Here is a 26403-nt window from a genome sequence, read left to right as displayed (position 1 = left end):
CAAAAAAAAAAGAAAGAAAAGTATTTCAGTAGTTAAAAGCACATACCACCCTCACAAAGGACCAAAATCTGGTCCAGCTCCATAGGATCCAAGACTTCTGGAATCTGGAGGATTAGGGGAGGGTAAACCAGCATTTACATGCACAAATTCACACACACACACACACACACACACACACACACACACACAGAGAGAGAGAGAGAGAGAGAGAGAGACTTTAAAATAAATCTTTTTCAAAATGAAGGTTTCTATGAAATACAACAGAATGATGGTCTTCCTTGATTTCACTCAAGTGTAATCCAGTTTTTCATTTAATACACACCTTCTGAGCTGCAGGAGGTAGGTATGATAAAGCTAGTACCCTGATTGGTCTTTATCAGTTACTTTTCTCAGAGCTGTAAAAAGCTACGTGATAGTGGGATGAGGATATCAGCCCAGCCACAAAACCTCTAGCCTACAATCTATCCAACCTCCAATACATGCTGGAGCAGTGGTGGTGCAGAACTTGATAGAGTGGGCAACCTATGACCGGTCCAACTCATGACCCAATACACGAAAGGGAATCCAAGCCTTACACTGCCTGGATGGCCAGGAACCAGAGACCTAGGATAGAACCAAACAAGATGGGAAAAAAGTCAATGAAATGATTCCTAATGATATTCTGCTGCAATCCTACATTTGTGCCTAATGCATTTGTCATTATAAGGGCATCATCCAACAACCAATAAAAACAGATACAAAGACCCATAGACAAACACTAGATGGAGGCAGGATAACCCCTACAAAGTTGGGGGATTATAGGAGACACTAGAAAGGTTGAGGACATCATGAGAACACAACCCACAGAATCAGCTAAGCAGGGCTCAAAGGGTCTCACAGAAACTAAAGGACACTCATGGACCCTGAATGGGTCTGAGCAAGGCCCTCTGCATACACTTCGTGGCTGTGTAGCATGATGTTCTTGTGAGACTCCCAACGGTGAAAATGTAGGGGTAGGGGTGTCTCTGACCCCTTATCTTTACTTGAGAGCCTTCTCCTACTGGATTGCCAAGTATGGCTGTGAAATGAATGTTTGTATGTTTGTGGTCAGTCTTATTGTATGTTAGGCCATGTTTTATAGGTGTCTGTTTTTGTTTTTCAGTTTTGTTTTGTTTTGTTTTTTAAGAAAAAAAGGAGGAGCTGATCTGGGGGAGAGAGGAGAGAGGGGAGAAACTGGGAGGAGTAGAGAGAGGAGAAACTGAGTTTGAGATATAATATATGAGAGAATAGTAAAAATTAAAAATTTCTATGGTCACATTTTAAATTAATTTTAAAAATCTACTTGACACAAGCAACTTAAGGTTGGAAAGACTTACTTGGGCTTTGAGGAGATATGGTTGGCATGGCACGGGAAGGTATTACAGAGCCGCTGCTGCCACACATATCTTGAGCGAGCAGGAAGCAAAGGGCGGGACTGGAAATGACTCTTCCAAGGCCAGCCCTCTATGACCACCTCTATAAGCCAAACTCCACAACTGCCAGAATCATTGCAACTCCAGGGAGACCAAGTAGTCAAACACATAAGCCTGTTAGTCACAGTTAGAGGGACTACCTTGCCCACTAGAAGGTTTTAGCCTTAATAATAGGGATGTTAAGTTGTTTCCTTTTTCACCTACAAAGTCAAACACTGGTTGTGCACAAGCAACACGTTTTGAACAAACCATGAATACATCTTGCACAGATTGAATATTCTATTGACTGTTGTATTTTGGAACTGTGAGCTTTAATGATATAAACAACTCTAGAACCTAATTTTGTTGCATGTATCTCTGCTTATCTTTGTTACCTTCGAAATAGCCTTGACATCTCTTCAAAGTGCTGGTGATGCATGAAGTGTTCACCTGCTCCCTCCAAAGATAACTATGACTGATGTCTCTTCCCTATAGCCTCACCTTGATACACTGAGCAGTGGGGGCTTTAAGTGATCTTTAGGCAGCTGTAATTGAAGAGATATTATAGCTATTGAAATTGTGCCAGCTACCACATTCCCGTGGGCATAACTCAGACAAATCACGAACGGGAATGACTTCATGGAGGAGGCTTAAGGTTCACTTTCATAAGTCAGCTTTTTCCTTTGTTATTTGAAGCATGCCACCACCCAGGCTGTAAGAAAGAAGGATTCATCATGATGAAGTATAAACTGCAGTTCAAGAGGACACATAAGTAAATGAAACAGGACAAAACAAAAAAAAACATTAAATGATCTGTTTCTGATTAAATTAATCTATAAAAGTAAGACCAAATACAACTCCTGTCTGAGATCAGGAATGTGCATCAATGGAAGATCATAAACTTTTAATAGAGAGAGAAGCCCATGCCCATGTCCACACCTAGATCTTTACCATCATCATGACTTTGATCACGCCCTTCACGCTGTGAACATTTGGTTTCCATAAGTGGAAAATAACATTATCTACTTCAGAAAGATTAAGCAGGAAAAGAAAATGAATGCAAACATTTTTATGTGCTGCAATTTACTCTGCAAATAAGACAGCTTAGTACTAAGAATTTTCAAAAAGCAAAGCTGGGGAGATGGCTCTGTGGGTAAGCTGCTTGCTGCACAGGCCTGAGGGCTTGAATGTGATCTCCAGAACCCATGTAAATGCCACACTTGGCACTACGCATCTGTAAATGCAGCATTGGGAGGCAAAGCCTGGTGGATCCCAGAGGATTACTGTGTTAACAGTCTACCAATCAGTGAGCTCTGGGTTCAGCTGGAGACCTTGTCTCAAAAAACTAAAGGAGGAAGCTGGGCATGGTGGCGCAGGCCTTTAATCCCAGCACTTGGGAGGCAGAGGCAGGCGGATCTCTGAGTCTGAGGCCAGCCTGGTCTACAGAGTGAGTCCAGGACAGCCAGGGCTATACAGAGAAACCCTGTCTCGAAGAAAAACAAAAAACAAAAAACAACAATAACAAAAAAACTAAAGGGGGAGCAACTTAGGAAGTCAGCTAATATTGCTATCTGGCTTCCACAGTCACATATGTAGGCACACACACCTACTCTATCATCTATCTATCTACCTATCTCTATCATATAAATAAATACATACATACATACATACATACATACATATAATTTTTTTTAAAAAAAGAATTTATCAAAAATAACTAAAGAACAAAACTGGTGACCTGGAAGACAAAGGCTGAAGTTGTGGATGTGTATTTATAATTTTAATGTCTTTGAGGCAAAGCACTTTGGTTGCAGCCTCACCTCTACCCTCACAGAATGATTTGGGTCTACTACAATGGGTTCCTAACTGCCCATCATCTACATTCAGAGCTACAACCTAGTTCCAACTAAAACCTCCACAAAATGTACTACAGCAACTTCCTTCTTCCTAGTTAGGGCCATGTTCCTTTATGTTCTGTCATGATCTGTATCTATTATCTACCTTCTCTTCTAGTTCCTCTTCTCTGCCTGGTTCTCCCATAAGGCATTCAAAACCATTCTCAACACCCAAAGCCTTACTCCTGCTTCAGCTCCAGCCCTGTCTGTTTGCTCAGACCTGCCTCTTACAGGTAGGCTGCCTAGGAAGCCAGTCCTCCTCTGGAGTTTTTTGTTCTTTGCACTGTTGACCTATAGGAAGATTGTGAATGATTTTGGTTAGCATTTTTCTTTTGCTTTAGTTCATGTTTTGTATGTAGGAGTCCAGACTGTAGTCCCATCTGTCCATGGAATTTCCTGTAATTTGTAATCCAATAGCTCAAACTGTGCTGTATATTTGCTGTGTTCTTAGCCAGTACCTGAACAAGGCTAAGGATTTTATGTATATTGCCACATTTGGTTCCATTTAATATTTCTTCAATTGGGGTTATCTAGATGGCACACATACTGGCTGGTTCTGCATGTCAACTTGACACAAGCTGGAGTTATCACAGAGAAAGGAGCCTCCCTTGAGGAAATGCCTCCATGAGATCCAGCTGTAAGGCATTTTCTCAATTAGTGATCAAAGTGGGTCGGGGGAAGGAGGGCCCATTGTGGGTGGTGCCATCCCTAGGCTGGTAGTCTTGGGTTCTATAAGAAAGCAAACTGAGCAAGACAGTGGAAGCAAGCCAGTAAGTAACATCTCTCCATGGCCTCTGCATCAGCTCCTGCCTGCAAGTTCCTACCCTGTGTGAGTTCCTGTCCTGACTTCCTCAGGTGATGAACAGCAATGTGGAAGTATAAGCTGAATAAACCCTTTCCTCCCCAACCTGCTTCTTGGTCATGATGTTTTGTGCAAGAATAAGAACCCAGACTAAGACAGTATATCAACAGGGTAAGAGTATCGATGGTTTGAAAATGTCCCCAGCTAAATATCCAAGTTTACCACACACAGAGCCTAAGTGCCTAGCTCTTGGCTCAGGAGCTGTGCCCAGAAACTCCATCGCTGTTGTCTCTAAACACTAGGAAGGCTGCTGACTCCAAGACATGAGTGGAAGATATTTTGAAGTTTCTCTGTTCTCACCTAAGCCCAGTCTTCACAGAGAAAAGTGGGATCCGTCGACTCTCTGCCTTAAACTCTCTTATGTCTGATTCTGGTGAATAAGATGCTCTACCTCTAGGTCCTCGCCCATCATGGACCACTAAGCCTTGTCTAGCTAAGCTCTAGCCACAATGACACCAGAGTTGATATCTGTTCTTGGGCAAACATGTTATTACAATGACAAAATTTTTGCTCTTGCTCTCCCAGCCCCAGGATCTTCCCATCGTTCTATCCTTTTAGATATCTTTGCAAACGTCTCCTTTTTCTCAGAAGCAATTGTAAGTGGGAATTTTGGGTTCTTTAAAAAACCCAGTTGTATTACATGAATATGTTTTTGTTTTAGTCCCAGCTTTGGGAAATGGAGCTGCTTCAGATTGTCCACAGCCACTGACTATCACTGTCTCCTGCTCTAGGAGGGCTGAGATTTTTGCAAGCTGCAGGTGGTTTATGTTTGGAATTTGAGGACTTTGGGGAGTGTATAAATGCAAAAGCCTCGAGAGAGCGCCTCTTGGGGCTGCGGCTCCCCTCACTGCTCCTGCCCTGGCTGCTGCTGCTTTTGTTACTGCTAGATTGCTGGGTTGCTGAGTTACTGGTTGGAGACATCTTGATGACAGAGACTGGACTTGCTCCAAGGAACCCCATGCCCCTAGATAGCAGGAAGTAGCCTATGAGATTGATGCCTCCTTTCACCTCTACCTTTCTCTCCTACCTAGTGTTGGGAGGTTTGGAAAGGACTGGAGTGGAGAAGGATGGTAGGTTTACAAATTCACATAAAATAGCCCCAAAGAAGTATACCAATAAGCAATCTCTGGGACATTCAGCATTATGCAACATTGTCCCTTTTCTGATGGGGGGTGGGGGGGGAGGATGCTTGTCACTATTGGTTTACCAGTGTTGTGTAACAATTTCCTCTGAGAGTGAAACATTCCATCCTGCAGGGGTGCTTTTTAAGAAGGGAGGTAAACATCTCAAAGTAGCTTCAGGAAGTCCCTGAAACTGACCAGATTCACCCATCCCTCTCTACCAGAGTAAACAATGAAAGCTGAGGGTCGCTCTCTGACAAATTGTGCAGCATTTCCTAAGAGATGGAGATAAGCTGAGCTGCAAAGAAGACTCTGAGACCAGACAGCTGCCTGGAAGAAACAAATACCAACCAAGCTATCTGAAAGGGGCTCAGACCAACGAAGGCCCCTGAACTGACACTCTGCAACCTGTTAACCTGCCTACAGGCTGGGCAGTATGCTCCAGGCTTCCAGATTTTGTGAGTTGTCGCCCATTCCAAACTGGGCTTTGGTGATAATCTGTCTTTGTGTCATGTCTGCTCCTGTAAACAACCCCTTCCCCCATATTTCTGTAAGAAACCCCAATAAAACTTGTTGGTTCTCCAAAGTGAACTTTGGTGGCATCCATATTTTGCTCTGTCATTGGTTCTCTATCAGGGGTGAGCACAAGTGTTTGTTGCATCTCCCCAAGAACAACTTTTGCCATACAACAAATAGTTCATACATTTTATCTCAGTGAACATTCTTGATGCCTTCAACAGTGGCTGACACAAAGTACAGCCTTGAAACATATGTGTGTGATGTGAAACAATGACATAACAGAGATGATGCAAGCAACACACAACTCCACTGAGGTCACAACAGTTCAAATGAAGGGTTGAAACTTAAGTTTAGCTCTTAGCACTAAGATGTGAAGTTTGAACATAAGATAAAAAATAAATAAATAAAACTTAAAAAGACAATAGATCGCCCTGTGTTTTACCTCTCAATGACCTGAACTTTTGGCAGAAACAACAAGAGAGTTTATTTTCAAGGAATTCAGTTGATCAAAACAGAACTGCATAGCTCTGTTCATGTAGGTGGGAGCTTTCAGAAGATGTGCCTCACACACCTGTGGGCTAAGAAGCAGAGAGAACATCCAGGAGCAAGAGGAACTCCAGCCTCCACAGCTCCCTCCCCAGAAACTTACCCTCCACCAACCAAGCTCCACTGATCTAAAAGCTCTACAGACTCAAAGTAATATAAACTGGGAGACAGGTATTCAAAACATGAACTTAAAAAAAAAGAAAAAGAAAGAAAGAAAAGAACCTACCCCTAGAGGCATTGCTGGTGTGGCTGCTGTGTCACATGTGTATCAGTAGGTGGCAGAGAGAAGAGGCTATATTTATGCTCAGTGTTCTGACCTATAAACATTGGAATAATTAGTGGTCTAGCATTCCCTGAGAAAAAAAAAACCTTAGATGGCCACCAATCCAGCAGCAAGCAAGTCAGGATGAGCTCCCAGGCCAGGATGGGGAGCAAGCCAGAGACTAAAAGTACACCATCTGAGACTCTGGGTCCCAGGCAGGAGTAAGCCCAAGACAACCACTCAAGTGGGTCTGGGTAAGGAGCAAGCCCGAGACAACCAACAGACAAGTGCCATGGAGCCCAGACAGGAAGCCAGTCCGAGATGACCACCAGTTCAGCAATGTACAGGTCTAGGAGTGGGCAGACCATGCACAAGATGGCCCCTGCCCAGTGCCATTAATGCACAGGCAAGGCATAGCACTCCTAAGACCACTCCTGAGACAATCAATGCCAGATACTCAGAGACCATAGATGCCATTAAGAGGACAACAATATGAACTAACTAGTACCCTCAGAGCTCCCAGGAACTAAACCACTAACCGAGGAGTACACATGGTAGGACTCATGGCTCCAGCAGCATGTGTATAGCAGAGGATGGCCAAGTTGGTCATCAATGGGAGGAGAGGCCCTTGGCCCTGTGAAGGTTCTGTGCCCCAGTGTAGGGGAATGCCAGGGCCAGTAAGTGGGAGAGGGTGGGGTGGTGAGCAGTGGGAGGGAACAGGGGTTTTTGTTCTTGGTGTTGTTTTATTGGGTTTTTTTTTTTTTTTTTTGAGGGGAAACTGGGAAAGGAGAAATCATATGACATGTAAATAAAGAAAATATCTAATAAAAAAAAGAGGACCAAGTAAACTGTGGAAAAAAATTAAAGAGAAACAGAAACAGAAAGATGTGGCACAACGAAGAGAGGCAGAACTGGAAACTCAAGGGTAATGAGGAATAGCTGATGCCATCTGGGACCATAGTAGGGTCCTGGCCTGTGCTGCCACCAGGGGCCACATCTGAGTCAGTGTTCCTGCAGCAGTAGGGACCTGCTAACACCAAAGGCCAGGTGGACATCCCTGGTCTGGCCTACTGCTCAGGGACATGATGATATTTGGAAGCTGGGCAGAATTGGCACCACCTCTCCCCTGGGCATTGTGGGAGAGCTGGCCCTGGAAGCAAGAGTGCAGGGGAGCTAACCCTACCCTCAGCCAGCTGCAATACACATTGCAGGAGTTATGGTTGAGCCAGCCCCGAGGATATGAGTGTGGAAGAGCTGGCTCTTCTATTCATCTCCCACGCAATGGTGTGGACAAGGGAGAGATATCTTCCTCTCTCCTTGTCCCTCCCCTCCCCCTTACCACCTTCAGCAGGGAAGAGACATGTCATGAAAGCTGGAGAGGTCTCCCTGCCCCTCCCCTGCTGTAGCACTCAGAAGAGTAGGCCCTGCACCCCACTTGGGCATCAACCTTGATGGAGGAGGTGTGGGTGAGCCAACCTCAGGGGTGTGAGAATGGGAGAACTGTCCCTACAACGTGTCTACCATATGGCAGCGTGAGCAAAGGAGAGATGCCCTCACCCCTTCCCACCTCAGCAGGCAGGAGACCTGGCTCTGCTGGGCAGTAGTGCGGAAGAGGAAGAGACACGCTCCCCTCCTCCCTCAGTCTACATCTACTCCATTGATGAACTTCCAGGATGCATGAAGGATTCTATAGATCCAAAACTGTAGGATCTCCATGACACAGGGCAACAACAGGATATCTGAGAGGAATCCCAGTGAGGTTACTGTATTGATAGAGTAGCAGAAGCCAGTGACCTAGAATCCGACCAACAAGTCATTGCAATGAACATTTGCAAGCAAAGACATGTGGACAAAGGAGTATACTGTGGGGATGTACTGTGACACAGCATAGCTTCTACAATGAGATTTTTTTTCTCTGTTGGTAGGGAGGTTGCAAGGGTGGAAGGCAGGTATAAGGAGAGGAGGAGATAAGTGGGATTGGGGTATATGATGTGAAATTTACAAAGAACCAATAAAAAGTTAAAAAGAAAAAAGGTGTGAGCTTGTTGGGAGGCACAGTTGAGACTCTAATTATAAAAGGTAAAGAAATAGGTGTTAGCATATTTCTAGACACGCAGAAGGGAGCATATGAGAAATATAAGAGAGTTAGAGACCAAAGGAGAACAAGATGAAGCATGGCAGTACCCATCATGAAGTGATACTTGCATCAGAACCTGTCCTCCTGGCTTATATTCTGATCTGAAACTTTTTAATGGCAGCCATGTGACAGCATCTCCTTATCCAGAAGGAGCCCACAGCCTTTCAGCATCTCATCAAGATAGTGGTGATCACAGCACCAAGGTGGGCTCTGACAGTCCAGAAAGACAGTCATCAAGAAATGAGGAGCTTGGTGGGCTGGGAAGATGGTTCACTAAGTAAGAGTACTTGCTGTGAAGGCCAAGCAGAGCTAAGTTCAAGTCCCTAGTACTCATGTGCAAAAAAAAATGTAGGCATAGCTGTGTGCCGATGACCACAGCATTTCTGCTAGAAGGGAGCCAGCAGAAACAAGAGATCCTAGGAGTTCACTGATCAGCCCACCTAGCCTGGCTGTGAGCTTCATGTCAGTGAGAGATTTTGCCTTGAACAAACAAGCAAAGTGAAGGTGATAAAGGTGCAAAGCATTCTCCTCTGGCCTCTGCATGTGTGTACATGTGTTTGTACATATGCCATATACCACACACACTCACTAAGGGACAGTGATGGGGGAAGGTAACTAGAGATGTAGTGGCTCAAGCTGAGTCCCCACCTAGCACACAGAAAGCTCTGTGTTCCACCCCCAGCAACTCAAAACACAAGACTTCACAACACGATCCCAGCCTTTGAAAAATAGAGTCAGGAATTCAGGATTGTCCCCATCTACAAGCTGAGATACATGTGACCTTTTATAGAAAGAGAGGGAGGTAGGAAGAGAAAAGAAAGGGATGAAGGGGGAGAGGGAAAGAGGGAGGGAAGGAGAGAAGGAAGGAGAAATGGAAGGAGGGAAGAAAGTAAGGAAGGAGGGAGGGAAGGAAGGAAGAAAGGAAGGAAGGAAGGAAGGAAGGAAGGAAGGAAACCTAACAGTCTCAGAGACAGAGTCATGTGGGAAGCACAAAGTGGGAAGTGTTAGGTCTGTAAGCCTTAAGAAGTAGAAGCTGACGCAGAAGGTCTGGGACAGAGGGTCCCTCTGAGTCCTCTGAATGCCAGCTGATAGTGGACTCACCCTACCCTTGCCCCTCCCACTAACCCTTGAGTCCCCTGAGCTGGGAGAAAAGAAAGCTGCAAAATGCATTACTGAAGTAAGGAAGGAATAAATCACCTTACTACTGCATAACACCCCTCCCTGTATTAATTAAGCTGGTAGTTAGATGTGAGCTTCTCCCTAAATTGCACGTTCATCTTCTGCCTACAGCACTTAATGACTACAATTGGCACATTTAAAAGGCAAGGCATCCAACATGCATACATTATCATCATCCTGTAGTCAGCAAGTTTTAAAAGCTGGATTAAACTCACGGCTACTCCTCAGAAGCTGGGGGATGGGTTTGTGAAGGGATGGTGACCCTTAGAATTCCAACCCAGTGAGGACTGAGTTTCCTATAGAAATGATGTGCAAACAACCCGGCTGTGTGTTTTCTCTCTGGGTACCCTGTAATGCCTCCTTTATCCACTTGTGGTTTTAACCATATTTCTTAACAGTTCCCCTTCCCTTTCCTTGTACAACCCCCATCTCCTGTGACCTCAAGAACACAAAGTGAAGCTCTCCATAGCCTGAACAAAGAAGCAATCCATTAGCATCCTATCAAGTGTCCAGGAGGAAATAACAGGCCTGTAATTGTGAGTCCTAGCTTCCTGTTTCAAAAGTGTCATATGTCATTACTGTGGAACTTGTATAATGGATGAAGAACACTCTGGAGGACAGTGAGGTTCCCTTTGTACAGGGAGTCAGCACCAGGAAGAGAGAGAGGGAATTGTTCCCAAAAAGGCCACTGGAGAAATGTCAAAGTGACTCATGAGCATCCATCTGCCATTCTGCATGCAATGGAACAGATGTAAAAGGAGGAATGTGCAGTATAGAAAAATGCAATATGTCACAGTAACATAGAGGATTTACTAGTTGCAAATAAGTAGGTTGTCAAGCTTTGTCAGATTTATCCCTCATCTCTGTGTCACCTAGCATCCTTGTGAGTATTAAGTAAATAATTTTGTGATTCCTAAACAGACTCCCAGCTCCCACTAATCCAAAGGCTAAGAATATCATCAGATAGTATCTGGGACATGTCAGAAAGCCCTCTTAACTCTGCTGTAAGCTGCCTACCTGACCTTCTTATCAACATCTTTGGCAAGTATCTTGATTTATACTCATGAAACTGTTACCATGTTGGAACATGGTTTGTGGGGGAAACATCAATCCATGTTCTCAAGCTGTGGTCTCCTCCACTTGGCTTCAGAATAAAACAGCTCTTATCCCCTTCAAGATATGAATTCTGTTTCTTGACATTTCTCAGTTCCAGAGGCAAGGAGGCAATGCGCTAACTGATGGGTAAGGGCCTGCTTTCCCACAGATGATGGAATCTTCTTTGTCACATGATATGAGGATCAGATGAGTGCTCTTGAGGCTATTTTAAAGTCACTAATAACATTCAAGAGGACAGAACCTTCTTGCCACCTCTTACCACCTTCTAAAGGCACAGTCTCCAATGACCACCACATTGGTGATTAGATCATTAATAGCTGGACTTTAGGAAAACACAAATGTTCAGACCCTAGCACAAATAAAGCCATGCTTTACATCATATGAATCAAAGAAATATGTTCTAGACAGTGAGGTATACCACACACCTATCATTATGGCAAAGTCACAAAATAGCAGCAGCACCAGATGCTGGTGACACCAAGAAAATAACAGGAAGCCTCTCTGTTGCTAGTGAGGATACATAAGAGTACAGTCACTCTGGAAGACAGTTTGCATTGTTTTTAGGGGGCAGGAGTTTCTCTTCACAAAAACAGATTTTCACCATAGTATTAGCAACACTTTTTGGTCTTTACACTACAAAGTTGGAGATATATCCAAACAAACACCAACACACGGTGCTTAAAATTTTCTTCCTAACTCCCAAAACTTCAAAGTAGCCAATATATCTTCCACTAAGGTAATAAACATATTGTGCTACACACAGAAAGTAAAATGTCATCCAGCACTAAGTAGAAATGAGACAGGATGGATGATCCCCAAGTAAAAGAGGCCAGTCTGAGGCTATACGCTGTCTGATCCCAACTAGGTAAGATTCTAGAGAAAGAAAGGCAATGATGACTGATGAGAATGCAGTGGCTGTTGGGAGTTTATTGGGGATGATAAAGCACAGGGTAACTTTAGGATAGGGAAGCTACTCTCTGTAATGGTGGGTGCATGATGTCTGCTTTGTGTCCTTCTAAATGTAGAATGTAGACTATATACCATCAGGAGTGAGAACTAATGTCCACTGTGGATGATATGTAGAATGAGTTCACTAACTGTTACAGGTGATCCATTTTGATGGGGATACTGATATTAGGGAGACTGTGGATGTACGGAGCAAGGGCTTTGGGGTAATCTCTGAAGGACTAGGGTAGACATACATGTAGCTGTCCTCTTACCTTATGTGAGGCCTAGTTTAATTGTGAGCTTGGTACAGACTAGAATCACCTGGGAAGAGAGTCTCCATGGGCATGTCTGGGAGAGATTTTCTTAAGTTAATTGATATGGGAAGATCCAGTGTACTGGGGGCAAATATCATTTCCTAGGCAGAAAAGAGGACTAGCAAGACCAAACTGAGCACAAAAAGCCAAAAGAGGGCTTATCCATTTGTTTCTCTTTGTTCTTGTGAATGTGATATCACTAGTTGTTTAAAATTACTGCCTTGAGCTCCCCTCTAACGATGAACTATAACCTGTGTTATAAGTTTCTTCTCCTCCAAGTTGTTCTTTGTTGGAATATTTTATTGCAGCCACTGAAGTGAAAATATAACACTGTGTCACTAAGACAGCTGTCATTATGTTATACCTAGTATCGTTAAATTATGCCACTGACCTCTTGGCGGCAGTCCATCCAGAATACAAGAGATTAGCTCCCTAGTAGAGTCCTACAGTCTAGTTGTGTGTGTGTGTGTGTGTGTGTGTGTGTGTGTGTGTGTCCTGCAGTCTAGTCTTGTGTGTGTGTGTGTGTGTGTACCCACATGTCATTCTTGATAAGAAACAATAATAGCCAGTGTCAGAGAGCTCCTGTAGCACCTATAAGGAGTCTCCCTTACAGATAAAGTTAATAACATTTGTTTCGTGTGCCAATTTGGGAGACAGAACTATGGTGCTATTTCCTGAAACAGGAACAAATCACCACCTCCCACAGGAATAATCCCCCTTTCCCTGGGAACTGAGAAAGACAATCACAAAAGCGTGGCACAAGAGTGGGCAGGAAAATGACTCAGGTATTGTGTCTTCTGTATTGTATGATGCAAGGCTTCACCCTGCAGATGAAGCTGGTGAGATTATGTTAGGAAAAGCCAAGTAAGTGTGCACTGGTTCAGGACAGGACCTGTGACTGTAAGTATGAGAGCTACTTTGCCTCCTCCAATGCTCACTCAAGGCCATCTTAGGCTACATATCTTCCAATGTTCTTGATAAATACACTAGGCTTTAATAGACCAACTAACAACTTGATACACAGTGACTGTTCTTCTTGTGACCAACCAACCTATCTTTATTGAGAGCTATGCTCAGGGATTAATTACAGTGAGAGTTTGAATTGTGTACTTAGCACAAGCTAGAATCATTTGGGAGTCTCTATAAGGAATTGTCTAGGTCAGGCTGGCTATGGACATGTCTTGGAGGTAGAAGGGGGTTGTCTTGGTTGATGTGGGAAGGCCACACCTAAAAGTGGGCAGCAGCATTTTTTACTTTGGGGCCATGGACTATGTAGGGAAAGCTAACTGAGTGTTAAGATGAACACATTTATTCTCTCTCTACTCTTGGCTGTGACACAGCTAGCTGCCTTGAGTTCTTCTGGAATTCTGAGCCAAATAAACCCTTTCTCCCTTAGGTTTAACCTTATCAGGATATATTATCACAGCAATGAAGATGAAACTAGGACAATAGCTGAATAAACTAAAAGTCGACTCAAGAAGCCCAGGACTTCCTCACTGATACCATTTCTTGCCAGCAGCCACAGCCTAGAAAACAGCAGCATTATACATTTTGCAAGAGGTAGAATGAGTCAGAACAATTTAAGAGATAAATAGTAAAACACGCTAAACACTAAACTCAGGAAGTGCCCCAGCCAGGAATAGCATTTTACTTGATCATGGGAAATAAAATAGAGTCTAAGAAAATCTCTACACAGGCAGGCAGAATGCCATTCATCCTTGCTCTCTCTAGAAGGTGCCTCCTCCCAGAACCACACACCACCAGTGGTTCACTTCTAACTGGGAAACTCCAGCTCTCCAGAAAATTAAGAGATCCATTCCATGTGGTACATATTCAGTGGCAGAACCTCCTGCAGAGTATATAAAAGAAGTAAGCCCCTCTCACAAGGCTGGGACTTAGTTCAGTGGTAGAATATGGTGTTCTATCTTGAAAGAGACCATAGGTTTCATTCCTTAGCACCAGAGATCCAGAGATGGGGTGGGATGATAGGGGCAGGGGAATGGAATTGGTGATATCGAATATTCTGACCAATATCTAACAAGGCATGGAGTATTCTCCTCTGAGCTCTGAGGAGAACCAGCACAGGGGAAATGGGGACACAGCGGAATCAACAGAAAATGGGCCACAAGGAAGAGAAAAGCATAGCTCAGTGAGGCCGTGGGTCAGACCTGATTATGCATATTCATGAATTATGCAAAGATACATTACCCTGCTTGCATTTCCACTTATGTTGTTAGTTATGCATTTACTTATAATAAAAGAAAGGCAGAATAAATGTCATGTAAGCCTTTCCTGTATTGTTCTCAATGAGTAACTTCCATCCTTTCTCAGGCAACCAAAGACCTAAATTTCAGATATTGGACTTAGCCCCCAGCCCATAGAAAGTGCTTTATTTTTATTTTTTTACTCCTTCCTCTGCCCTCATGATCACTCCTATAATACTCATTCAGATTAGTAGGGTAGTTTCTTACACACACACACACACACACACACACACACACACACACACACACTCGCACACGCGCATGCATGCTCGCATGTATCATTATAAAATGTAGTTTTATGTGTCTACATAGGTTCAGTTTACATGAATTTGATACTTTACAATTTGCTGTAATTCTCATTTTTGTTTTTCCATCAGACCTCTCTGTATATAGCTAGATATGTAGATGTTACATGGTCTGTCAGATCTATCTGCACAGTATTCTACAAAATGCAATCTCCTCTTTACATCTCTTCATCCCACTCGTTACATCTCACAATTACATTTCCTGGCTTCCATAAACCCTCCCATACAGAATTTCTGCAATGCTGTGAGCTTCTCTGTAGTAAATACCTCCAGATGGATCTTCTGCTGTAATAAACACCTCTGATCAAAAGCAACATTTCCTGGGGATGAACTTATTAGGCTTATACTTCCAGGTCACATCCTATCACTGATAGGAGTCCGGGCAGGAGCTCAAGCAGGAACTGAAGCACCACACCATGGAGGTATGGTGTAGCCTGCTTCACTCTTAGCTAGCTTTTTAACACAGCACAAGACCCCCCTGCCTAAGGAATAGTTCTGCCCATAGTGGGATGGAGCTTTCCAGTCTCAGTGAAAGATAAAGACAGTTCCCCCACAGAGAGCCACAGGCCAATCTGACTGAGCCAATTCTTCAAATGAGGTTCCCTTGTCCCAGGTGACTCCAGTATGTGTCAAGTTGACAACAAAAATTAAGCTTGTACAATGCCTATGGCCATGTCCAAGCAGAAGATGAGGAAGCTAAGGGTACATGCTTGGCCATGGACTTCACTGTGGGATTCCAAGGAGAAGTGATGGGATATATTGGCATTAGAAACCCAAAGGAGACTTTGTTTTACACATGCTTCTCTGGTTTATGTTTTCCGAAGTCTTGTCCTTTTCTCTGGAGGAACACAGATGAAGAGAATCATTAGAGAAATGGATTCAAAAATAGAGAAAAGGGGAAACCTTAAATACAGGCTGTGGATGATGAGTGTCCACCAGTGAATTTAATGATCCGAAAACAGCTGATAACTTGATAGAAGAGCAGCAGTCTCAGAAAATGTGCCTTGTGATGCTATCTGCATCCCTGGATCCTTTAGCTAGCCTGTATCTTATCACAGACCCATTAGTCAAGCATCTATAAGACCTAAAGCTATCCACATTAGGTCCTGGCTTAATTTGTCAAGGTCTTAAAGAGAACAATTCTATTAGCAATGGCACTTTTAAATCACATGATAGAATTAAGCTGCAATAGCCAGAGGCAGCCGCATACAACTATAGTAGTATAAAAAGCTTCCAGATAATATCTATTGTCATAAAAACTATCTACCATCATGATCATTTCTCTCATTGTATGCATACTGAGATGTGCCAGGCAGTGTCTCTTTCACCTAAGGCAACAGTCCTGTGCAACTACTTTTTTTTTTTTAATTTTTTGTTTTTATAGAAGACAAGATGGTAAACAGGAATATGAGAAGGGTATAAATTTGCATCTGCAAGATATCTGCCTAGAAGTTATTGATTTTATCTTCCCCGAATAGCCTATTAAAAGGAAACACTTCTTCTAATGCTTCCAGGCGACCTGCAGGAAATCATTACTAGTGGGGACTGTTGTTTATGGATCTTTAGAATGGGAGCTTTAAACACGAACATGAAATGTGAAAAGGGAGGGTGTCCTGTGTCAGACTCTGACTGGAGGCTGCCTTTGATTTATTGCTGCTCTCTAGTTTGTCATCAAGCTCGGCATTAGCTCAGGATGTCCTTCTCGGAACCCTCCTCCTCCTTCTTCCTCCTTCCTCCTCCTTCTCCTCATCTCTCCCCTCATCCTCTTCCTTTTTCTCCTCCTCCCTAAAGGAAATATATACAAGAGTCTATGCTGAACTTAGTTCTTCCTCTTCCTTAGCGGTCCGCCCTACCTTTTTCCACCTCTTCCCACAAGCCCATTTCTCACCAGCCTCTCCCAAGCCCCTGATCTCCAACTCATAGAAAATCAAGTACATTGCAGGGAACCTCTGCATCACAACAATCATCAAGATGAGGCATGGGGTAAGACAGGAAGCCTGGGCTGCAAAGTCTGCCTCTTCGCAGGACAACTCAGTGTCCAGGTGAAGAGCTGAAAAGAGTGACATAGTCCAATGTGGCTGGGGCCAACATCGCATGCCCAGCTCATATAAGGAACCCTACCAAGACTTTTGAAAACCTTCAAATATCAAAATGCACACCTAGTAATGATGGTATTGAGCACTGACCATGTACAGTTCCTCTCCTCCCTCACTTAATCCTTTCAGTCCTAGGTAGAAAGGAATGATTACTCTCAAGCCAACAATATCTAAAATACAACCCATAAAGTAATTCTGACCCATGTATTGAGAAGTACTGCTCTAAGAGGTAACACTTGGCCTATTTTACTTGAAAGAATAGAAACAAATAGTGCTATGCCAACAAAGAGAGGTTACGTGTGCTGCTGCTGGTGGAACTGGAGGGCTGGGTTTACCCAAGCCGACTGGAGCCCAGATGATGTCAGAAGGAGCCCCAGATGCTAGTCATGGATTTGGTGCTTCTCAGCTTTGATCACATCTTTCCTTGGTTTGCTCTCCTTCCTCCCTTTTTGAATGGAAACGTTTACTCTATGCCACTCTACATTGAAAGTGCATAACTTATTTTTTAGGCCTCAAAGTTAAGAGATTGCCTTGAATCTTTAGAAGAGACTTGTAAGGGGTTTTTTAAAAAAAAATAAATCCTGGGGCTAGAGAGATGGCTCAGAGGTTAAGAGCACTGATTGCTCTTCCAAAGGTCCTGAGTTCAAATCCCAGCAACCACATGGTGGCTCACAACCATCCTTAATCTGACACCATCTTCTGGTGTGTCTGAAGACAGCTACAGTAACAATAAATAAATCTTTAAAAATAAATTTGTTCTTGGACAATATATAATGTATGCTGAATACTGTCATTCCCCCCATTCTCTTTGGATCCCTCTCACCTTTGGTGTGATGAGCATCTCACTTCCCTAAAAGTCTCTTTCTCACATTCCTACTTGTAAATCTGTTATGTGATCCACTGAGTTTACCCAGGTCTATCTGTGTGACTGTATGTTTGGAGCTATCCATTGGAGTGAGATGAACTCAGTGGTTGTTGAACAACTTAAGACAATGGCTCTACTTCTTCTGTAATCTTTCCATAGCCAATGGTTCAGACTTTGGGAAAAGTCTAGAAAGCAAAAGAAAAGTTGAGCAGGGAGGAAAATTTGGCAGAATGTTACAGACCTTTAATGGTTAGATAATGCCGCTTCTAGAAGCAATGGGTTACTAAGCAAAAGTCCCAGTGCCAGGTACATGATACTTTCATTTCAGTTGTTGATCATGGTGGCCCCATGAGCCATCCTTATCTGATTAATGGCAGTGCAATCTCTGTGGGCCCTGTGAGAGTAACTATAACTGCTATGAAATCGTATGCCTAAAGAATGGCATTTCACATCCCTGGTCCCTGTCTTCTAGCTCCTATCTCATCTTCTACGATGTTTCCTAAGCCTTGGGGGCTGGGAGTATAAATGTCTTGTCTAGGCCCAGGCCCTCAATCACCACTTATTGTCAGCATCTTGAAGATCCAAGAGTCTCCGCATTTCACAGCTGTTCACTGTAAAGAGGATTCTCTGATTAAGCCTGAGAGTAGCTTGTGTTATGGGTATAAACACAAATATCTAGAGGCACTTTGATGCTGTGCCACTGTAGTTAAATGAGGGTAACACATTCCTCTCTTGAACCTGTGACCTCTCCATGCACAGGTTGCTAACCAAGCTTGTGGTACCAGGAATGGATTCTCTACTGGGAAACAATCCTCAAACACAAGCAGAGGGTGGGTGGTTGCCCCATAGCTGTCATGCCACTATTACACGGGTGGCACATTTGCCTGGCAGGTTGGTTTTGTCATTTGTAAGGTTCATTACTGGTTAAAACTACGGATACCTTTTCTCCCCCAGCTGCTTACATTACCACTTCCAGCACTTTGAAAGTTAGCCAGCAAGGAGAAGGTACCCTACTCAATTCCAGCTTGCTTTCTCCATATCTTACAGCTGAGATGTGTGGTTTCCAGTTCAGGTAGGTGACAAAGATGACTGACAAGGGCCTATATTGTTTGGGGGGGGCTCTCAAGCCACCATGATCAACAACTGAAATGAGAGTATCATGTACCTGGCACTGGGACTTTTGCTCAGTAACCCATTGCCTCTAGAAGCAGCATTCATTATCTAACCATTAAAGGTCTGTAGCATTCTGCCAAATTTTCCTCCCACTCAACTTTTCTTATGCTTTCTAGACTTTTCCAAAATGTCTAGAAATAACTCTGCTTTAATAAAACATTTTTTAAAAGAATAAATTCATTGTGGTTGGAATAGGCATTGGAGGGGGAAGCAGTTTAAAGAAAAAGGAAGCTAAATGGCGATTTTTCTGAGCCTGCTATAATCAGCAAACAATGTGATTTATCTTCTATCCTGTGTACCACTGGGAATCCTAAAGCCTTTAAAATGGAAATGAAATTTTTATATCATGGGGTTTAATTATAGATATTTTTTCTGACTGCAGACATAATATGTCCTTGTTATAGGGGGGAAATTGATGCACAGGAAATCACAGATCCTCTGTTAACATTCCTTAGAACTTCCTTTCAATGCTGTTTCTGTGTTTTATCTATACAGTACAGATTGAATCACATTTTCAATAGCTTCCCTTTTTAAATTTACCATAACATAAATATAAAAATATTTTTTGTAAAAAAATTTTACTCCTCAAGGAATAATTTAATGAGCAGTAACTGACTTTACCATAGAAAGCATGATCTATTTCATTATTCTCTATATGACCATGTTTGACATTTTTATTTTAAGATTTATTTATTCACATACATGGGTGTTTAATCGACATATATGGCTGCACACAAGAAGAGGGCATCAGATCCCATGGGCTGCAGTTACAGATGGCTGTGAACCTCCATGTAGATGCTGGGAATTGAACTCTTCATCACTGAGCCATCTCTCCAGTCCCTGACATTGTAATTTTAAGAAATTATGAATATGAAAAAATTAGTATCTTTGTATGTGTATATATAAAGGATATAGATATTTGTGTTCATTCATGTCTAGGTACACTGAATGTGCAGGTACATGAGTATGTGTATGTGCAGTTGTATAGTATGTGTAAGGATGGATTGGGTATGTGCAGGTATACAAGGACATATGTGCACATGGGTGCCAAGGCTGGACCTCAAGCTCAAATGCCATTCCTCAGACCTGGATTTTTACACTGTTACTGGAAACTGAATTCATTATGTAGCAAGAACTTTGCCAACTGATCTATATCCCTAACCCCTTGACTATCTTAGTGTATAAATTTCTACCACAATGTATATTAGGCACTGTGTTAAGTGTTTAAGACCAAATAGTAAATGAAATACTATCCCTGCCCTCTGATGAAAGTGAAAGAGCCAAAATAGAAGTATTTCTAATGCAAAGCAATCTAGACAGATTCTGTCTACACATCTGTCTCTCCATGGAGTCAGGGTCTGCTCTTAACAAGTTTATTGCTTATGAGAGGACCAGGGTGCACATCCAGGAAAGGATGACTGCAGAGAGACAGCCATGCATGAGTTTCAGCTAGTAACTGAAAAGCACCCAGTGATACACTGCTACACTCTACAGAGAAGCCAGGATCAGGGAAACAGAAGAGAAGAGGGGGTAGGGTTATGGAGAGGGAAAGGGAGGGGGAGAGGGAGAGATGCAAGAATAGAAAAAGACAAAAAGAAGACCACATGGAAGCTCCTTACCCAGCAGCTTCTGTAGATGTGTGACTAGACATCCCAATTAGACATGGCACCTGCCAGGTAAGAACCCATGCTGTGATCCCGGCCCATGCCAGCTGTCTTAGTTATGGTTATTATTACTGTGATGAAACACTGTGACCAAAAGCACCTTGTGGAGGAAAGTTGTTTTTTGTTGTTGTTGTTGTTGTTGTTGTTGTTGTTGTTGTTGTTTGGGTTTTTTGGGGGTGGAGTATTTTGGTATTTTTTGTTTGTTTGTTTGTTTGGGATTTTTTTGGCTTACATATCACTTACATATTCGTTCGTTATTAAAGGAAGTCAGGACAGGAACTCAAGCAGGATAGGAATCTGGAGGCAGAAGCTGATGCAGAAGCCATGGAGAAGTACTGCGTACAGGCTTGCTCCTCATAGCTTGTTAAATATGCTTTCTTGTAGAACCAAGGACCACTAGTGCATAGTGGGCTGGACCTTCCCCCATCAGTCAATTAAGAAAACGCCCTACAAGCTTGTGTACAGCCTGACCTTATGGAAGCATTTTCTCAACTGAGGCTCTCTCCTCTCTGATTACTCTATATTGAGTGAAGCTGACATAAAACTAGCCAGCACACAGCATATGCTCAGCATGTCAGCATTAACAAGGAGTGCTTTAAGAGCTGACATCTGCATAAAGCAGATTGTGTGTGTGTGTGTGTGTGTGTGTGTGTGTGTGTGTGTGTGTGTGTGTGATATAATTAAGGGGAGAGAAACAGATTAATGCAAGGGTATTTTTCTATTATGTGCAAGGCCTTGTGTGAACATCTACAGCCCCATACATTTTAAAAAGCTAATGGAGTGACTGCTAATTTCATTGAGGTCTCACCCGGCTTTATCATGTAACAATGGCATCTGCCCAGTAGGGGGAGCTCTCTACATACTTAAATCTTAATTTCCTTGGTCCTGAGCAAAACAGACAAAATTAGCCTTGCTAAAGATGAAATAAGGCTCTCCTACCTAGGTGATACAGTTAAGTCTCCCAGCCTCACATTTCTGGCTGTTGGATTCTCGTGGACTGGTGCTGTTGGGTTAACTTCATCAGTAGCTCCTTTGACTGCAGTCAGACATTCTCAATGTGATCTGAGCTCTGGAGCCAGCGGCAAGCAGGGCTCTCTAGAGCCTTCTCTCTGCAGGAAAGCAAGCTCCCAGAAACTGCAAGTTAACAATCATTTGTTTTGTTCATTCCTTCTCTTCAGTGTCTAGATTCTGTACTTGGCGCATACAGTGTGTGCAATAAATACTGTGTGGACAGTCTATGCAGACAAGCCTCTGGGGGGCTTTGTGAACAGAGTAACAAAATAAACAGTAACCTAGCTTCACTTTTTAAAGTGTGAGTGCATGCTTGTGTGCGTGTTTGTGGGTTTTTTGAGTGCATGTGTGTGTGCATGCTTGTGTGTGTGTGTGTGTGTGTGTGTGTGTGTGTGTATGCCTGTGTGAACATGCTATAGTGTAATTATGGAATCAGGGGACAGCCTCACCTTCACTGTTTAGGATTGGGTTTCTTTGTTCTTTCCCCCGCCGAGCGCACAGTGCACCAGGCATGCTGGCTCGTTTCCAGGGCTTCTCCTCCCTCTGCTTCCCATTTCCGTGTGTGAGCCCTGGATTACAAATGCTCACCCTGAGTTCTGAAGATTCAAACTCACATCCTCATGCTTGTGTGGCAAGCACTTTTACCTCTCTTCACTCTCTGTACTCGACTCCTCCCACTGAGTTGCTCTGGTTCATTCCACCTCAGGTAACATCGGATTCCTTCTCTGCCGTCACATCCCTAGCTCTTGGGATGGATTTCCTGACCTTCCAGCAATAGGGAAGGATCAACAAAGTCAGTGTGCTGGTTTACCAGCGGGCTCTGACCTATACTTATAACCTGAGTACTGCTATGCTGTAAAAAGTGCAGTTAACAAATCCCCTAGGGTTCTTTTTTTTCTTTCATAGTAAAATTCCCACTCCACATTCTTCCCAACCCCAGCTCCATGTCTTAGTTAGGTTTCTACAGCTGTGATAAAACACCATGATCAAAAGCAACTTGGGGAAGAAAGGGTTTGTTCAATCTTAAAACTCTCAGGTCACACTCAATTGCTCAAGGAAGTCAGAGCAGGAACTCAAGGGAGGAACCTGGAGGCAGGAACTGAAACAGAGGTCATAAAGGAACGCTACTTGTGTATTTACTCCTCATGGCTTGCTCAGTCTGGTTTCTTATACATCTCAGGACCACCTTCCCAGGTGTGCCTCCACCCACAGTGAGTTGAGCTCTCCCACAGAAATCATTAGTTAAGAAAGTCTCCCAGAGACTGGCCTATAGGCCGATCTGGGTTCTTTTTGTTGTTGTTGTTGTTTGTTTTTTAACTTTTGTATTAGCTCTTTGTGAACTCCAAACCATAGAGTCAATCCCATTCATCTTCCCCTCCCCTCATACCCACCTGCTACCTTGCAATCTCCCCCACAACAGAGAAAAATATTCTCACTGTAGAATCTGTAATATGTCACACCCAGTACAGCCCACGTTATACCCCTTTGTCCGTATCTCTCTGCTGCAAATGTTCATTGCAACAACCATTAGTCTAGTACAAGACCTCTGGCCTCCACCATTCCATCAATACTGAAACTTCACCTGGACTCCTCTTAAACAGCCCACGATTGCCTGTGTCATGGAGATCCTGAAGCTGTGGATATGCTGGACTGGCCCCATCATGCACTTCAGCAGTTTGTCCATGGGACAGATGTTGGGATGGGCAAATTCAAAGCCCTAGATCTAAGCCTGAGAGGTATCTGCGCTGGTCAGCCCACTGGCTCGCTAGCAACCCCTGCAACCAGGGCCAGCTCTACCCCACTGCTCAGGCAAGGTGCATGACTTACTCTCTGAGTGTTGCAGCTAGTGAGGGACATGGCCAGTTCCCCCACTCTCATGACCCCGGGGCCAACTCTCCCATCTGCCATAGGTAGCGAGGGACAAGGGAGGGGAGGAAGGCATCTGTCCCTCATCCACACCACCACCCATCAGACAAGAGACAGGGCCCACTCTCCTGTGCCCCTGACCTCAGGGTTACCACCACATCCAGGCCAGCTCTACTGCCCAGGCAAGATGCAGAGCTTGCTCTCTCTCGAGTGCTGCCCAGGTGAGGTATAAGGCTCCTCTTTAGCTCTCCTACTCTCATGACCCCATCAGGGACAGCTCTCCTGCCCATGCTTGTGTGAGGGCAAAAGAGAGGAAGAGAGTATCTACCCCTCACCAATTCCACAAACAACCGGTAAGAGGCAGGGCCAGCTCTCCTGAGTGCTACAGCAGGTGAGGGGCAGGGCCAGCCCTCCTGAGTGCTACAGCAGGTGAGGGGCAGGGCTAGCTCTCCTGAGTGCTACAGCAGGTGAGGGGCAGGGCCAGCTCTCCTGAGTGCTACAGCAGGTGAGGGGCAGGGCCAGCTCTCCAACACTTATGTCCTAAAGGCCAGCTTATCTGAAACCCACATCCAGAGCCAGCTCTACTGTGTTTCCCAAGCAAGGTTCAGGGTCTGCTGTCCTGAGTACTGCAGCAGGTGAGGGGCAGAGCATGTTCTCTTGCTCTCATGACCCTGTGTCCTGAGAGGCAATCTCCTCTCCCCTTCACCAATGCTATAGGCCAATCTTGCAAAGGTGTGCTCTCAGTTAAGATTTCTTCTTCCCAGATTTGTCTAAGTTTATGTCGAGTTGACCAAAACAAACCAGAACACTCTACCAGTTCATAACAAACAAAATAACTGACACACTCATGGAAAGAAAGCTTGTGTCGAATGTGTTTTCAGCATCTTACAAGAAGGTATGCTGGGGAGATGGCTCAGTTCGTAAGGAGAGTGCTGTGTACGAGTGAGGACGTTGGTTTGTATTCCCAACACCCAGGTGAAACCCAGATTAACATGTGTGCATCTACAGCCCAAGCACTGGTCGAAGTGAGAGACAGGCAGATCCCCAGGGCTTACTGGCCAGCCAATCTAGTCAAAACAGCAAACTCAAAGTTCTGGGAAAATCCTCTTTCAAAGATAAGGTAGAACAAGATAGAGGAAGACACTCCATGTCAGACTCTGGTCTCCTTTTTTCACATACATAAGGCAGCATTAGCATACATGCATGTACACACACACACACACACACATACATATGTATGTGTGTGTGTGTGTTTCTGGTTAATGGCTAGAATCCTAACACCACACACACACACACACACAGGTGGGTATATATATGTATATAGGTGGATGGGTGGATAATATAGAGGTATAGGTGGATAATGTGTGTGTGTGTGTGTGTGTGTGTGTGTGTGTGTGTGTGTGTGTGTATGTGTGTGGTTAATGGCTAGAACCCTAAAGGGCTCTGAGATCTCTCTCTTCTCCAACTACTTCAGTCCCAGCAGTCACTGATAAAACCAAAGTGGACAGAGTGTCTGTCTGTGCAATCTGGTTTGATTCAGTCATTTACCTCATTGCAAACCCCATCTTGTTTTCCTTAAATAATACCTGCTATCAGTACGATCTTAAGGCTCGTTGAAGAACCTTATTCATGTGACACACTTCAAAACCTTTCATGCTGCACTTTCAGATATCACCAATGAAATGTTGGCTCTGTCCTCAGCCTCACAAACTGTCACTCAGGACAGCAAGCCATGCACAGGGCTCCCAGCTTACGGAATTTTGAATAGGACAGATTTACAGCCAAGCTCACAGGCTGGCTTTGCCTGAAACAAGTCAATTAGACTTAATTGTGAGACATGCAATTAACCTAGAAACTAATGAAGCCAGCTCTGCGAATGCTTCCATTTATCTTTCGGGTGTTTATTTCTACATTGTGACTGCTTGTAGATAACTGCTTTGGCCCTGGCTTTTTTTTGTGATAGATTAATAAAGTCATGTAAACTATGGAAATTAATGAGGCAGCAGGTTAAAATCTGAAATACAGACCATCAACAGGAAGCCGAGTGTGAGCTACAAGAGACCCAGGTGCTGTTGCTACTCAGGGCCATTCATTCCTTACACACTTGAGACAGTCCCAGAGGAAGCCATTGATCATCATTACCTTAACCCCCAAAATGGCAACTCATTCTCCACCTACAAGACAAGAAGAGACACTAAGGAGTCAAGTTGGCAAAGTGCTTACCTTGCAAACGTGAGAACCCGAGTTGATCCCCATAACTCTCCTTTTGAAAAACATCAGCCGTCGTAGTCTGTGGACATTGTTATCCGAGTGATCGGAAAATAGAAACAAGCAAAGCTCTGGAGCTCATTTGTCAGACAATCTAGCCTAATTAGCAAATTCCAGACCAGTGAGAGCACTGGTCTCAAAAACCAAGGTGTGTGTAAAGCACCTGAGAAACAGTACTTAAGGTTGCCCTCTCTCCTACAAGTGTGCGTGTGTGTGTGTGTGTGTGTGTGTGTGTGTGTGAGTGCATGTGCACGTGCATGTGCACTCTCGAAAGTGTGCATTATACATTGAATGTTTGAATCTCTCCCCACTCCACAAATGCATGTTGGAATTCTAACCCCCAATATGACACTGTGGTGAGAGACATGAGACGGCAGAGCTCCCGAAGGTCATGAGAGTAAGGCTGTCATGAGTGACATTTGTATCCTTTTAAAAGAGACCTCAGAGCGCTCCCTCCCTGTTTCCACTAGGTAAGGATCCTGCAAGAGCCCTCACCAGACACTTGATCTCGGACTTCCTGTCCTCCAGACTGCTAAGAAGCAAGTGTCTGTCATTTGTAATT

The 26403-nt window shown here is 43.8% G+C and overlaps 1 non-coding gene across 1 annotated transcript; it reads left to right on the top strand.

Moving 5' to 3' along the window:
* The first annotated feature begins 6594 nt into the window (after positions 1-6594).
* LOC116085503 lies at positions 6595-6724 on the top strand. The gene has a single exon (XR_004116605.1). It is a non-coding gene; the product is annotated as a small nucleolar RNA SNORA17 (small nucleolar RNA).
* Positions 6725-26403: the final 19679 nt, after the last annotated feature.

This window comes from Mastomys coucha, unplaced genomic scaffold (assembly GCF_008632895.1).
Source record: "Mastomys coucha isolate ucsf_1 unplaced genomic scaffold, UCSF_Mcou_1 pScaffold9, whole genome shotgun sequence".
Classification (NCBI taxonomy): Eukaryota; Metazoa; Chordata; class Mammalia; order Rodentia; family Muridae; genus Mastomys; species Mastomys coucha.
The sequence above is the reverse complement of the archived record's forward strand: the minus strand, read 5'-3'. Positions and strand labels throughout refer to the sequence as shown.